The following is a 13,168-nucleotide window of genomic DNA, read 5'->3' on the forward strand; positions in this document are numbered from 1 at the left end:
TGTTATGGTTTTTTGCTTTCTCTGTATATTTGAGCTCTACTTGTCACTGGGACACGTGTTCAGTCCATCTTATCCATCTTTGAATGCCTACTGGGAAGTTTTTCAGTCAGCGTGTTCTCGCTGTACAGTACTACAAGTGCTTTGCACAGATTTGGTAGGCCTGTGATACCCTGCAGGCATCCTGCTGGTTAGGCTGCTGGTTGGCTGCTGTCAGCTGCCTTTTCAAGTCCTCCATAGCTGCTGTATTTAGGCTCTCCCGTTTGTAAGACCTGCATGGGTTTGGCTTAGCCTGTCTTTATTGGCCGTGCCTGGTGCAGGGGTTGTGGGAGGAAGCTGCAGGGATGGTTCTGTGCCAGGGTGGATGCTCTGCTCGGGGAAAGTATGTCTGCCAGTTGCATCTTGGTGCTTTGGTATTATCTCTCTTTCCACATGACCCCATAAACCATATATACTCATCCCTTGTCACACAGTTTGCATTGCTGCTTCTGTGAATAGGGAGGAGAAACTCAGAGAGCTGATGATCCAAACTCTGACTGGCCTCCTTTGAGCTGTAACCTGTGTGCTTCATGGACAGGTCTTTGTGGCTGATGTAATCTAACTAATGCATATGAGAGACATCTGAGCCAGGAACAGGTAATTTAATAAGATGATGAAACTGTTGGGTTTCAAGTCTGAAAGTAGTTCTTGTCAGCAGGGAATGGGAGTGGAAAGCGACTTGACTGTATGCAGCACACCCCACTGAGGCCAGTAACATGGACATACAGCAGCACAGATCTGCTTTTCTGAGATGCTGTTTGTCCTCAGTCTCCAGCAACCCCTGTTAGTCAAGGAGAGTTGGCAAGTTTCTGAGCTGAGCCTTTATTGGAATGTGCCAAAAAAAAAGAAGAAAATCACTGGCAGGCTAAGTCATGCTTTAATCTGGTGAGCAATAAAACAGCACAGTACGCTGTCACTGGGCCTTTTACAACCCCTTCTATAGAAGATGCCACTCCAACGTGACAGCTCTCAGAGGGATGGGTTACTCAAGCCTGTAGTGTCTTTACCACTGGTGTGTGAAGGCGACTGTGCCTTTCCAGACCTCTTCATCTCCCCTTGCCATTCTTTCTAGGCTGTGGGAGAGAAACCTGAAGATCCTAAGAAGTATTTTCTCAGCTGAATGATAGCTGCTTCCTCTTTCCTCTCTTCACTGCAAAGATGACTGACAGATTATGGCTTTTGAAGAGATACTAAATGTTGCATTGGAAGTCAGTGTGTAAAATGCAGTCTTAGGAAAAGCAGTGACTAATTTACAACTAACTGCAGCTCTGGCTCAATCAGACGATTGCTAAAAATAATCCACCTTCTAATTCCACAGTTGATCTCTAATTAGAGAAGTATTCTAATTCATAACCTGCAGATAGGACAAGATCAGAGATTGAACTGCTATCTCTGTTTTGCCAGTTGGGAAAGTCTGGGCAGGATCAGTGTTTGGGAAGCAAATTTTGGGGGGAGACCAGGTGCTGTAAGGGTGATGGTACTGACTTTGCACTGGATTCATGCTGAGTCTTTGCCCCAGCTAAATGCTGTAGGGTGCAGTTTTACCAGCAGTGTCGTCTTTTCAAGCAGCTAAGATGCCCTCCTTAGCGGGCATCATCTTCTTAAAGAATTTCTTTATTCTTTAAAGAAACACCCCCAGCCCCCCAAAAAAGCTCCAACCCATGAACACGCAAGCAAACCTTTATTCACGAGTTATGTTGTTGTTTCCTGCTTGAAGCTGTTGGGTAGCATTGGTTTAGCGTTGTAAGACACCTACTTGGTTTTGCTGCAGAAGCAGCACATTTCAGCAACAAGGAAGAGGGTCAGCTGGGATATTTAGCATTTTGGGGTCTGAATACTTATTAGTACCCTTTGGGTTTCATTTCTAAGTTAGGTGGTTACTGTCCTCTGTAATGAGGTATCAGCTGGCCTTGCTGAGCTGTGAAACTTCTGTTAACTCTGCAGGAAACATAGGTGATGTGAGATTGTACCAAATTACTTCTTTGACAGAGGATGGTAATGGGAATTTTTGCCATCGCTGGGTAATACCATTCACTGAATAGCACATGTCCCTCTAAAACAAGAAGTGTAACTTCCTCCAGGACCAAGGCTTTATGCCTCATTCAGAGAGAGCATGGCTAATGGAGAAAGGACTGTGCCAGGCACAAGGTCACTTGTGACGCAGAAGGGACCATGCCTGTTCCTAGGGACAGTGCTACTTCCTCTAGTACTCAGAGATCGAAGGGAATGATTGGGTCTGCAAGGAGAAAGCAGCAGTGTTCGGGTCATTTGTGGATTCCTGTCACTTCAAAAATAGTAGAATTCATATCCTTTGTCTTTACATACTTTATGACCATCTTGATGCTGCTGTACAGCCCATGTGTGGGAGCCTGTGCCAAAGATGGGACTGTCTCTGGGATGGAACATGCCAACAGTTTTAAGTGAACAAAAAACTGAGGAGACTTTGTCTTGATTTTCTAACATCTGTTGCATTTGGAATGGGGATTAGTTTTCCTTTTTCAATTAAAAAAATAATCTTGCATTTGCCATTTAAAAATTGTTAATAAAGAAATATGACTTTATGTCTCCATTAGCCTAATTCAGCAGACATTCAGATTAATTGTCTGTAGTAATTTTTTTATCTACTCTTTGGAAGAGCAAATGTCCCTGAATATTATTGTGACTGTAACTACTTAGAGAAGGAAACCACACAGTCAGCAGGTACACATCCTGGAAAATATGAAGAAGAGTAGGGTGGGGTCAGGTGGATTTATCTCACTGCAGCTCTGGATGCAGTTGGTGCAGAATTCTGATGTGGCCTCAACAGGTTCAGTGTTCCCCTCTTTTTCCAACAGTACGTTTTCCTCCAAGACTGGTGAGATTTTAGCTTGAAAATAAATAAAGCTTTTCTTCTTGCCTTCAATTTCAACAGAAACCTGATGGAAACCACTGTTCCTTCCAGGTTTTGTCTTCATGAATGTTTCAGGCTCTACAATAGTGCTGATGTGCACCAGAATTGCCTGGGCCTTATTTAGCAACTTTAGCTCATCTCTCTGGCTCCTGTCTAAACTAATTTAAAGCAAAGAACATCTGTTAGGAGAGAAGACAGAAAAGCCACTTCTGAATGTGATTGAGTTGAAAAATGTAACACGTCAGTTGGCATCAGTGATGTGACAGTGATCCTGAATTTTATTTTAAGCCTTTCCCTGTTTGGACAACTTCCCATATCAACTTCTTTTACTTGCCCTGTGGATATGCAACAGCATCCCAGCATCCATTCCACCGTATCACCCCAGCTATCACTAGGTTCCTTCTAAACCATGTTTTGTCTGACAACACGTTGCTCTCCAATTGCCTGGGCTTCTCCTCACCCTTACTAGACACTTGAAGATCACTTAAAGCATCTGCTGGAGCAAAAACTAGAAGTTACTTAAGCAATAGGGCAACAGAGTGCTGTGAGTCATCTTCTTCACCCAGCAGGAAGAGAGACACCTGTGCAATTCTCGGGGTTTCTCGTGAATAGGTCCAATTTCTCTGTACCTGGATACTTCACTCTGTCTAAGCAGCCTTCTGCAGCTGGCTGTGCTTGACTGGCAATGAGCAGCTAGTGGTTGACAGACGGACTTTCAGAAATGCTGCTTTAGTTCTGGTGCTAGAAAGCTGTGATGGATTTGTTCTAATAGGATTGTATACAGATCTGGTAAGCGCGTAGGAATGGAGTGGTGGAGTTTTGTGCTCCTTCTCTAAACTTCTCGTAAACTCTCTAAACTTCTAAATATTTGTAGAAATGAAGGGACTAATATTGGATGGGACAGAAAGGATGAATACTTGATTACTGAACAGAGAATAAGGACAATGGGTGAGGAAGCAGTCGCTGGATACTGGTTTCTTGTCCATGTAAAAAGGCAGCGATTTAAAGGAATCCACAGTCATGTATTCATCTCATGATCGCATCCAGTGGCTATTTTAGGTGCCATGGGGATGAATGGCCTTTTATAGACCATGGTAAGGAATGCCTTGTCTGTGGGGTTCAGTAATGCCAGTCCTTTCTTTTTGGGTGGCACAGAGCACTGTTGTGGGGGGAGGATGGACAGAACCGACATACACGTGCCAGCATGCTCGCATGAAATAACACCCCAATGAAGGGAAACTGTTTGTGCTGATGCTCCTCCACTGCCAGTGCGTGTTGGTGTCAGTGCTGGTGTGGGGAGCCATGACGAGGGAAGCCAGGCTGTTTGTCAGCCCTCTGAAATTGGTTGCCTGGCCTTTAAACTGTGCTAGGGACACTTGCGATAAGAAGAGCACAATCAGCTTTTTAACCATGCAACGTATCCCATGATAAGGTTGCTGCTGGAAGAGGCTGTCTTGTTCTGGCACTGGAGGGAAAATAATTCCATTCACAGACCTGGACTCTGTCCATAGGCTTTATATAGCTTTACTTTTTAGTGATAACTCTGTGATGCAGAGGATCTTACACTCTTCATAGCATAATTTTCATGTTGAAATTGATGAGAAATACCATGTTTGTCTTGCTAGCAATTGTCTCAAATCAAGATCTGGCAATTTTTGGTGAGGATGCAGGTGTGAAACTGAGGATTCTGAGGAGTGACTCAGAAGGGTACTGTTGTTATTGCTTGTCTTACTGTAGCACGTCAGTCTGTGCTCTTGGTTGTACAAGGTACCATACATTGCTATGGTGAGGAACAAACAAGCTATCTATGTGGCTGAAACAGCCTAGTGGGAAGTGAAGTGGAAGTATTGTTATCTTTCCATAGCACAGAAGTAACTGAAGTGAAGAATTTAAATTATTTGCGTTCCTGAACCAGAGCCAGCAAGCACACCTCTACATTGGTGATATTTGAAATAAAGTTAAAGATGGGAATTTATGTCTATGGCTCTGTGGATACCCCAGCTGGTTATTCTGCCTGGAGCACAAGTTCTTGTGCAGCTCCCAGTACTGGTCCTTCCTGTGTTGCCCTTTGGAAAGGGAGTTCTTATTGGACATTGCCAAATGTATAGAGAAGGTGTCAGCATGGAAAAAGATGGAAACAGAAAAACATAAATAGACATGCTACACCTGAGTGCACTTCTCAATAAAAAGCTCTCACTGAAAGCTGTTATACTTTAATGACTCATAGTATTCCCCTGTATTTAAAATGTATTTAAAATTTGAAACTCTTAACTTCAGGGGATAGCAAGTGACTTCTGGTAGCTAGTTTTGCATCAGAAGTTCAGGTTGCTTTAAAATGTGGGAAATTATGGTTGAAAACATAATTTACTGATGTCATGCGAGTTTGTGAAAGAATCAGGTACAGGATGCTTGGTACATTGCCCTTTTTACTCTGTGCTTGAACTTCTGAAGATGCTGGGTTTGGGCTCTCCAATTGTATCGTGCAAGTCCTGAAGAATGCAGTTTGTAGCTATTTCCTTAGAAAGAGTTTAGAGGTTTGTCACAATGATCCAGAAATACAGATTTTATTAAAACTTCCAGAGCAAATACGTGTTGTAACTTAAACCTGTAAATAGTTACCTAGCATTTGACTGCTAAATCATTCCAAAGAGATATATTCTTATATGCACCACTTTGGAAATTTCTTCTTCACTCAGAGATGAAGAAGAAATGATTTCATACTTCTTCAAAACACAGAGTCATTTAGTCAATAGTATATTCTTTTTCTCTGGTTTAAGAAGAATGTTTTGCCTGGTAGCAGTTAAACAATAGTGAAGAATGTTGCTTAGGCGCCTGTTGTTCATAAATAGCTTTTACAACTGTTAGCCTCTGATGTAATGGAAAATAAGTGATGTAGCACAGGATTTTCCTAAAAATGCATCATTGTTATCTGTGTATAATACAGAATGTGAGCAATGTCCTCACCAAACAATGATGAGATTGTTTTGTTTCATCACTATCTTGCCTTGTAAGTATTTACACTGTTTGAGAAACATAGGCTTTTATTGTCTCCAATGTAAATTTATGCATTTGTTTTTAATAGTCTTTATTAATATTTAAGATAAAAATACAGAGCAATTTTTCACTGGATTTCAGAACTTTAGAGTTTCGTGAACCCCAAAAGGATTACAGTAGAGAATGGGAAGTGATCATAAATTATCTATAGGTGTTACATTATATCATGAGGACTTGTGTACTAGACTAGAAATTTGCCAGCAAATACATGATGGTGCGGATTTCTCTCACTGGTATACACATGTATTAGAATGTCTCTCTTTCCATTTGATTATAACCTTCATTAACATTTTCTTTTAAAAAACATCAATCTCATATGGAGTGCTTTGCCTAATTATAATGATCATGTGGGCATTTTTCTCGGTAGATTTGCTATTATTCTGGAGGTCTGGGATGTTGCCTTGTCCTTGACATCACTTGCTGCCTTTCCCTGGCATGTCATAGTTTTGTGGGTTTGGCTTTTGCCTGTGAACAGAGGGGATGTGAGTGGTTTTTGTATCCAATAGATGTTACTGTGGATCCTTCTGTGCTGATTGCAGGGTGATCAACAATTGCAAGGGACCAACTGCAGCAATGTTAGTGGACCATTCCCAAACCTGTGTTCACAATAATCTGACCTTTTTTATTTTCCTTTAATTTATGAATTTCAATTTGTATGAGACCTCACCTCTGCCCTCCCTAACCATTTCTGTGGGTTAGTAAGGAAAAGGTGCATTGGCCATTTTATCACCAGTGTGCACACTGTGATAGAGTCCATTGTAGGTTACTGCTGTGCAATGCTTTCGGATGCATAATGAAGAAGGAAAAACAACTTTTCTCAAAAACTGTAGCAATAGGTGTGGTACTGTGGCATGTTGTTACTTGACAATGAATATTACGAAGAAGCAAGTCATCATCCATATCTTTAAGACAGATTTCATTTGAGCGATGTGATTAAGACAGCCTAATTTTTGCTCTGCAGGGTGGCTGCAGTGCCAAATCAAAGGGAAGAATGCATCTTCTGGAGGGAGGGCATTGATTTCTCAGAAAGCCAGTCTCTACTCATGGTGGGAGTTGATGGGATCATGGCTAAGAGTGATAACAAGGCAAGTCCCATACATGCTGTGATATTACACCCTGCTTGCAGCAAAGCTGTAAAGACTCACAGCTTGCGGTGTGATTCATGTGTTAGACCTGCTCTGTTTGGAAGCACCTTGGGGCAGGAAGATGTGTTTAATGTGAAGGAGTGAGGTGAAATGGTGATTATCTAGGTGAAAGAACAAGTGGCACCCCCTTATGCAAATGGATTTAGAAATTCGATGGAGCAGGCTGAGAAAGCAGCAGTCCTGGCTGTTGACCTCTCCCAGGCCCCCACTGTTAGGGCTTCCCAGTGTAGAGAATTAAACTTCTGCTTTACCTCTGTTTCTTTCTGCTTGTTATAGTTAGAGACTGTCCCATCAGTTTCATCAACAAATATACAAGCATATATACAAATATACAAGCAGAGTACTTAAAAATGTGTATTACCTAGCAGGCCACTGATGTAGTTAAAGAACTGCTGCCTCTGTAGCAGGAATGTACTGCTTGTGTGTGTGTGTGGAGAGCGCCTGGCGCTTTTTTCTTTCCACAGGATATCAGGAATGATCACTGATGCTTCTGATGCAGGTAAGTTGCTACCAGTAGCATAGGTGGACAAAAGTAACTTCTTTTTTCTCAAGGGATTGTAATGACTGTATTATTTTGTTACCGGAACAGGGTGAAGTGACATTTGTTTTCTTCTGAACGCTATCAAGCTAGTTCGTAATTGCACTTAGCAGCTGATTTGATTTGAAGGGGATAGATTTTAAGGAATCTGTTTTTCAGAGGTGCAGATTCTGCTCAGCTTCCGTTGAAATCAAGGGAAAGAGTTGCTAAGAGGTCTGGGACCATTGTTTATTGATGCTGTAGTTTGACAGCTTGCTTGTTTAGTTATATCATGTTCGTAAAAACGATCATATTCTTATTTTGAGAGGAGTCAGCCAGAGCTGGCAGATACCTCTATTTCTCTGTGTTTTGTGTGTAGTCTACAGCTTCTCTACTGTACATGGAGAAGCTTTTAAAGGGAACATGTGTAACATGCAGAAGGATCTCTTGTCCCCTTTTTAAGCCTTTCTTTTGATTTCAACTACATAATAACATGATTTTTTTAAAAATTATTAGAAGAAAAATGTTTTTAAGTCTTGAAGCTGATTATTTTTAGGATGCTAGCAGGTGGAGGAAAGGAGGAACTGAATTAATAAAGGGAGAAGTTGCAGCTGAGCTAGTAAAAAATGCAAGATACATGGGCAGAGGCATAGCTGTAAATAGCAATAATACAGAATTACATCTGCCTGATCTGAGTACAAGGGTTCTTTTAACATCCAGTTTTGTACTAGCCCTGAAATGTGAAAGGTACTGCAGGGAAAGAAGTGTTAGTTTCTCTCCCTTAAGCTCCCTTGATTAGATTTGTTTGTCAAGTTAACAAATGCATGTGAAGTGCATGAGGCTTGATAAAGTCTCCTAAATAATACTTTTAACAAAGTACTGATTAAGCTACAGTAAACCAAAATGAAACGCAGATGCAGGATCCTCTTTTTGAAAAATGCACATCTGTCATCTCTAGAAAAGGATTATGTAAGCTACATTAGTAGGGGAGGAGTCCGGATAAGCTCAAAATAAAATAAATAAAAGCTTCAAACTTGAGCCAACAAAAGCTAATAGGATTGGAAATATTTGCAAATATGGAAAATGTAGTGTACAGAAAGTAGGCATAAGCTGTATCCAGCTGAAATGTCAGGGTAGGTAAGGAAAGTTAAGATGCACCCAGGAATTTGCTGTGGTCACTGGATGAGGGCTTCTGTTACCTTCAGAACAACAACAAAAACCAAAACAAAAGGATTTTTTCTTAGGGGCATTGAGATTTCACATCAAGACCTCCAGCAGCAAAACAGATTCTAAATCTGCATTAACAGATTATTTCAAGTCTCACTAGGAGAAAGTAAACCAGCTGATGAAGATGTTACACCATCTAGCAGCAGTCAGAGGTTTTTTCAGAGGGTTTCCATTCCTGTTTGGGTTGGTCAGGTTTCGTGCTGCGTAGAGGGGAAGTTTCAGAAGACCAGGGTTGACGGCAGCAGTCCACAAAGCCTCGGGGCAGCATGTTCCAGCCTGCAGCTGGGCCCCCTGAAGTCCACTGACCGCATCCATTCCGTGGCGGGGTTGTCACAGCATTGCATGGTGCTGCAGTGTCTGGATCATCTGGACAGCAGTGATCTGTTGCTTTATATTTAACCTGCCCACTCTGCAACAGATTATTAGACCATTGACCTATGTGATACAGCTCACTGTCATAAATAGGGGCTAGGGCAGTTGAAGAAAAGTGTAAGAAGCCTTGGGGCAGACCAGAATGACTCACAGGTGAAATTCCTTCCAATTCCCTTCTGTTACCATCATCTTGCTTCTATCACAGGTTCCAGAATACCTGTTGTCCTTTAAATAGGAAAACAACTGACATATTTGACTGCTATTTTTTTTCCCCCCTTCCTATGAGTAATGCAAAGCATGTGTACGCACCTACATACATCCTCAGGATGCCTTTCTTTTGGTAAGGCCTGCGTACATCTGCAGCCAGTGCCACTACAGTTCCAGAGTTTCTGCTGAAGTTCTCCGGCATATGCTGGGTAGCAAGGGAATATGGTGGACTTTCTGAAGTATAAATGACCTAATAAAATCTGCAGTTCGTACTGCGTGTTTTTAGATTCTGGTAGATACCAAACCACAGACAGGAAACCATGATTTGTGCTTACTTGCCCCCATCTAGCTGGGAATCTTTGCCAAAGAGCAGTTTAGCCTTTATTTTGGAATGTGTAATGGGCAGAGAAGCTGCAGTGGGTGGCAGGTGAGGGATGACAGCATAGCTTCCTCTGCCTGGGTTCTTCCAATGGCACTTCTCACTGTAACAATCCAACAATTTACAGACTGTTAGGTTCGTTGACTGATTTATGTTCTTGTTTTGTCATTTGGGAAACTGAGGTCCTGATGGGGTGGATGATGGAAGTGGGGTTTCAAGTGGTCTTCCACCTGCTTCTGCTATAGTGAGGTTACCTGGTGTTGTCAGTTTTCCTCTCTCATGTACTTAATGCTGGTAACCCAGGGGAACCTAATTTTCTGCTTCTGTTGCTGCCAGGAGATGTACTGCTCAGGGGAATGCCCTAGCCACCAGGCCCAGGTCACATGCATGCTTTTTCTTTCTTTTTTTTGTCCTTCTCAACTACCTTCAGAGACTCACGGTCTCGTTTCCTCTGAATCTGACTGTTCTTGCTGCAGCTTCATGGTTCTAGCAATGTAATGAGGACAGCGTACTGGTGTTTCAGGTGTCTGCTGGCACTTTTAGTTACTGTTTTGCCTGCCCTGCAGAAAGCAAAACTGGACTACCTGGGTGGATGAAATCTTAGCTCCATTGAGCTAATATCTCCTGCGGGCTCTGAGGCCAGGATTTTGACCTCTTTTGTCTTTTGAAATTGTATTGGTTTCTGAAGGCTTACCGCAATGGCAGTATGGCTGGGATCCATTTTGCAGGAACCAATGTGGCTATAGATAAGGGGAACAGTAGAACTTCAGGCTGTCCTCTGTCCTGGCATACCCACGTGCCCCAGCCAGGTTTGCAGGAAACCTCCCTGGACAAAAGCTGTAATCTGTATTTGTGGCTTAGTGGCTGTTGGCAGCATCAGTAAAGAAATCTCTAAAGGGTCCACCTATGAAAACAAGCTTAAATTTTATTATAATTTGCTGAATGCCCAAACTCCTAAGAAAGGTTTTCTTTAAGTATTTTACTCCAGTGAATGATAGGTGAACAGCCATGGGGACAGGAGGAGAATAGGATCCCTCCTCTTTCACAGGCAGATGACTGCCCTGCCTATGGGACCTGTCTGATGCATGTACCCCCTCTCTCTCTATCCTGCCGTCCCATGATTACTTCAGCTTTCCAGGCAAAAAAGAGCTGGGAAGTCCTTTGTCCATGAACAGAACAGCATTTACACCAGTGGTCGTGGGGCTTCCCTTGCATGTGTGGTTTATGAACAAATGTTCATACAAATACATACAAAGGGAGGAGGAAGCTGAGTCCTTTTCTGCCATCTCCTGGGTGAGGGTACTCAGCTGTTGGGTGGAGATGCTGTAGTAATGAAGAACCCTCACTTTGCGTGAGGGATGGCCTGAACATCTAACTGGAATCCTGAAGAGAAGGGAGTATCTAGGAGCAGTCCCCTTGCCTTAGTGTTTCTTCACTGGGGGCCTTTTTGGGAGGCCCCCAATTTGATGTGCTTGCAGCTTGGATCCGTCTTCGCGGATGCCCAACTCTTCACCCCTGGATCAGGGAGCACGTCGTGTTAGTTTAGCTGTGGAAAATGTCCTGTGGAGCTTGTCATAACTTGTTTTGTGTTGAGTGGCATTGCTTTTCTGGCATCCTTGTCTGTTTGTACTTGGTACTCCAGATGGTCTGTTGATTCATGTAACTTTATCCTTTAATTAGCACTGTGGAGTTAACGTGCTTCAGGTTGATACAGACAGGCTTTGAGTGTGTGCATTGTTAGGGACCTTCCAGACTGGGGATGCTACAGCGTGGCATCTGGGTTGAGTTTAGAGGTCTTTCTAAGCCACCCTTGAACAAAAGCTGGCTTTATTAGAGTGTCTGTCAGGCTTCTTTACCAGAGGAGGGCTGTTTCACATCATCTTTGAGTATCTAATTGGATTATATCTGCTGCTTGAGTTCTTTCAAAGAATTCTAAAACACACTGTCCTCGAAGTACCTGCAGAAAAACTGGTTTAACTTGTTTGTCATCATCAGAGGGGTTTAACTGTGTTTTCTAATAATTTGCCTTGTTCTCTTTATGATAGTAACATGTCCTTGCCTGCAAGCCCAGAATGCTTTTTGAGGGGAACACAGAGCAGGGTCTGCCTCCTTCCCCTTGGCTCAGCTATCACTGGCAGTAGCACAGAACATAGTACCTGGCATATTTTCATTGGAGCTTAACATTCTCTGGATTTCATTTCCTTATGTCTTGGGGAAAATACCTTCCCTTTGTTCTTTGTTTATTGCAGTTTGATATTCCTGTCTCACCCCACATTTATCTCTTCTCTGGCTTGGCTGCTTTAGAGGATGCAGCTAATCAGGTGTGTGGAGGACCTGGGGAGGTTCTGTGTTTTCTCTTTATGCTTTATGCTGAGATTCAATAGTGCTGGTAAGTCCCATATTTCCCTCTGTCCTCCAATAAGGAAGTGTCTTTGTTGTTGCTTGTTTATGCATATAGACGTGTTTTATTTTTAAAATCAGTGATGCCTAGAAGTTATGGAGGCATTGCCTTCAAAGCTTTCATGCACGCTTTATGATGCACCATCTTGGCATGTATGGAAGTAATATAAATCCTGACCACGTGTCAGTAAGGCTTCTGACTTTGGCTGAGCACACTAATGGGCAGACAGCATCATCCAGCAAATGGAGTGTGTGATAGGGGAGCAGCAGGCGTTGCCTGCATTTTTGTTCTTGCTCATGACTTGCTCTATGACCTTTGACTGTTTCCCCCTCAGTGCAAAGAGGATACTCAACTATCATTCCCCATATGAAGTGCCTGGGGATATGTAATTATTATTTTTTTCTGTTTAATCAAAAGCAGTCAAAAGATTTGATCCTGTTTTCATTTTACACAACTGCAGTTGTGTAACTCCTTTGGAGTCTCATGGAAATAGAACCAGACCAGCATCTTCTGCAGAATCAAAAACCTAGGAAGCTTGGCCTATAAAACTTCCATTTAGTTAAATATTCAATTAAAAAATGTGTGCAATGTAAGTTAAGGGTATGCACTAAGTGTTAGGCTATACTACTTCCAAATTGTTAAGCAACATAATATATAGGGCATCTGTCTATTCTGGTTTCTGCTTTCACAGATTAAAAAACAAACAAAAACTTGATATGTTATGGAAACAGAAGAACAGTGCATCATCCAGTTGCCCTATTTAGTATAGTCCCTGCTGTGTTAATTCCCCTCTAATCCTTTCTTTAAACACAATTGATTGTGTCTCATTTGTGGCAGGTTACCTTCCAAATAAACACAATCCTGCGTGTTTCAAAAAGCTTTTTATTTAGCATAACTTTAGCCATACTTTTTATTAGATTAGCAATTATGCCTGCCTTTC

At 42.2% G+C, this 13,168-nt stretch overlaps 1 protein-coding gene across 3 annotated transcripts in view; it reads left to right on the top strand.

Annotated features, from left to right (window-relative positions):
- The window catches only part of MARCHF8 (membrane associated ring-CH-type finger 8), a 99,005-nt gene that overhangs the window by 8,507 nt on the left and 77,330 nt on the right, over positions 1 to 13,168 (top strand). The gene's annotated exons all lie outside the window — the stretch shown is intronic.

Source organism: Balearica regulorum, chromosome 7 (assembly GCF_011004875.1).
Source record: "Balearica regulorum gibbericeps isolate bBalReg1 chromosome 7, bBalReg1.pri, whole genome shotgun sequence".
NCBI classification, from domain to species: Eukaryota; Metazoa; Chordata; class Aves; order Gruiformes; family Gruidae; genus Balearica; species Balearica regulorum.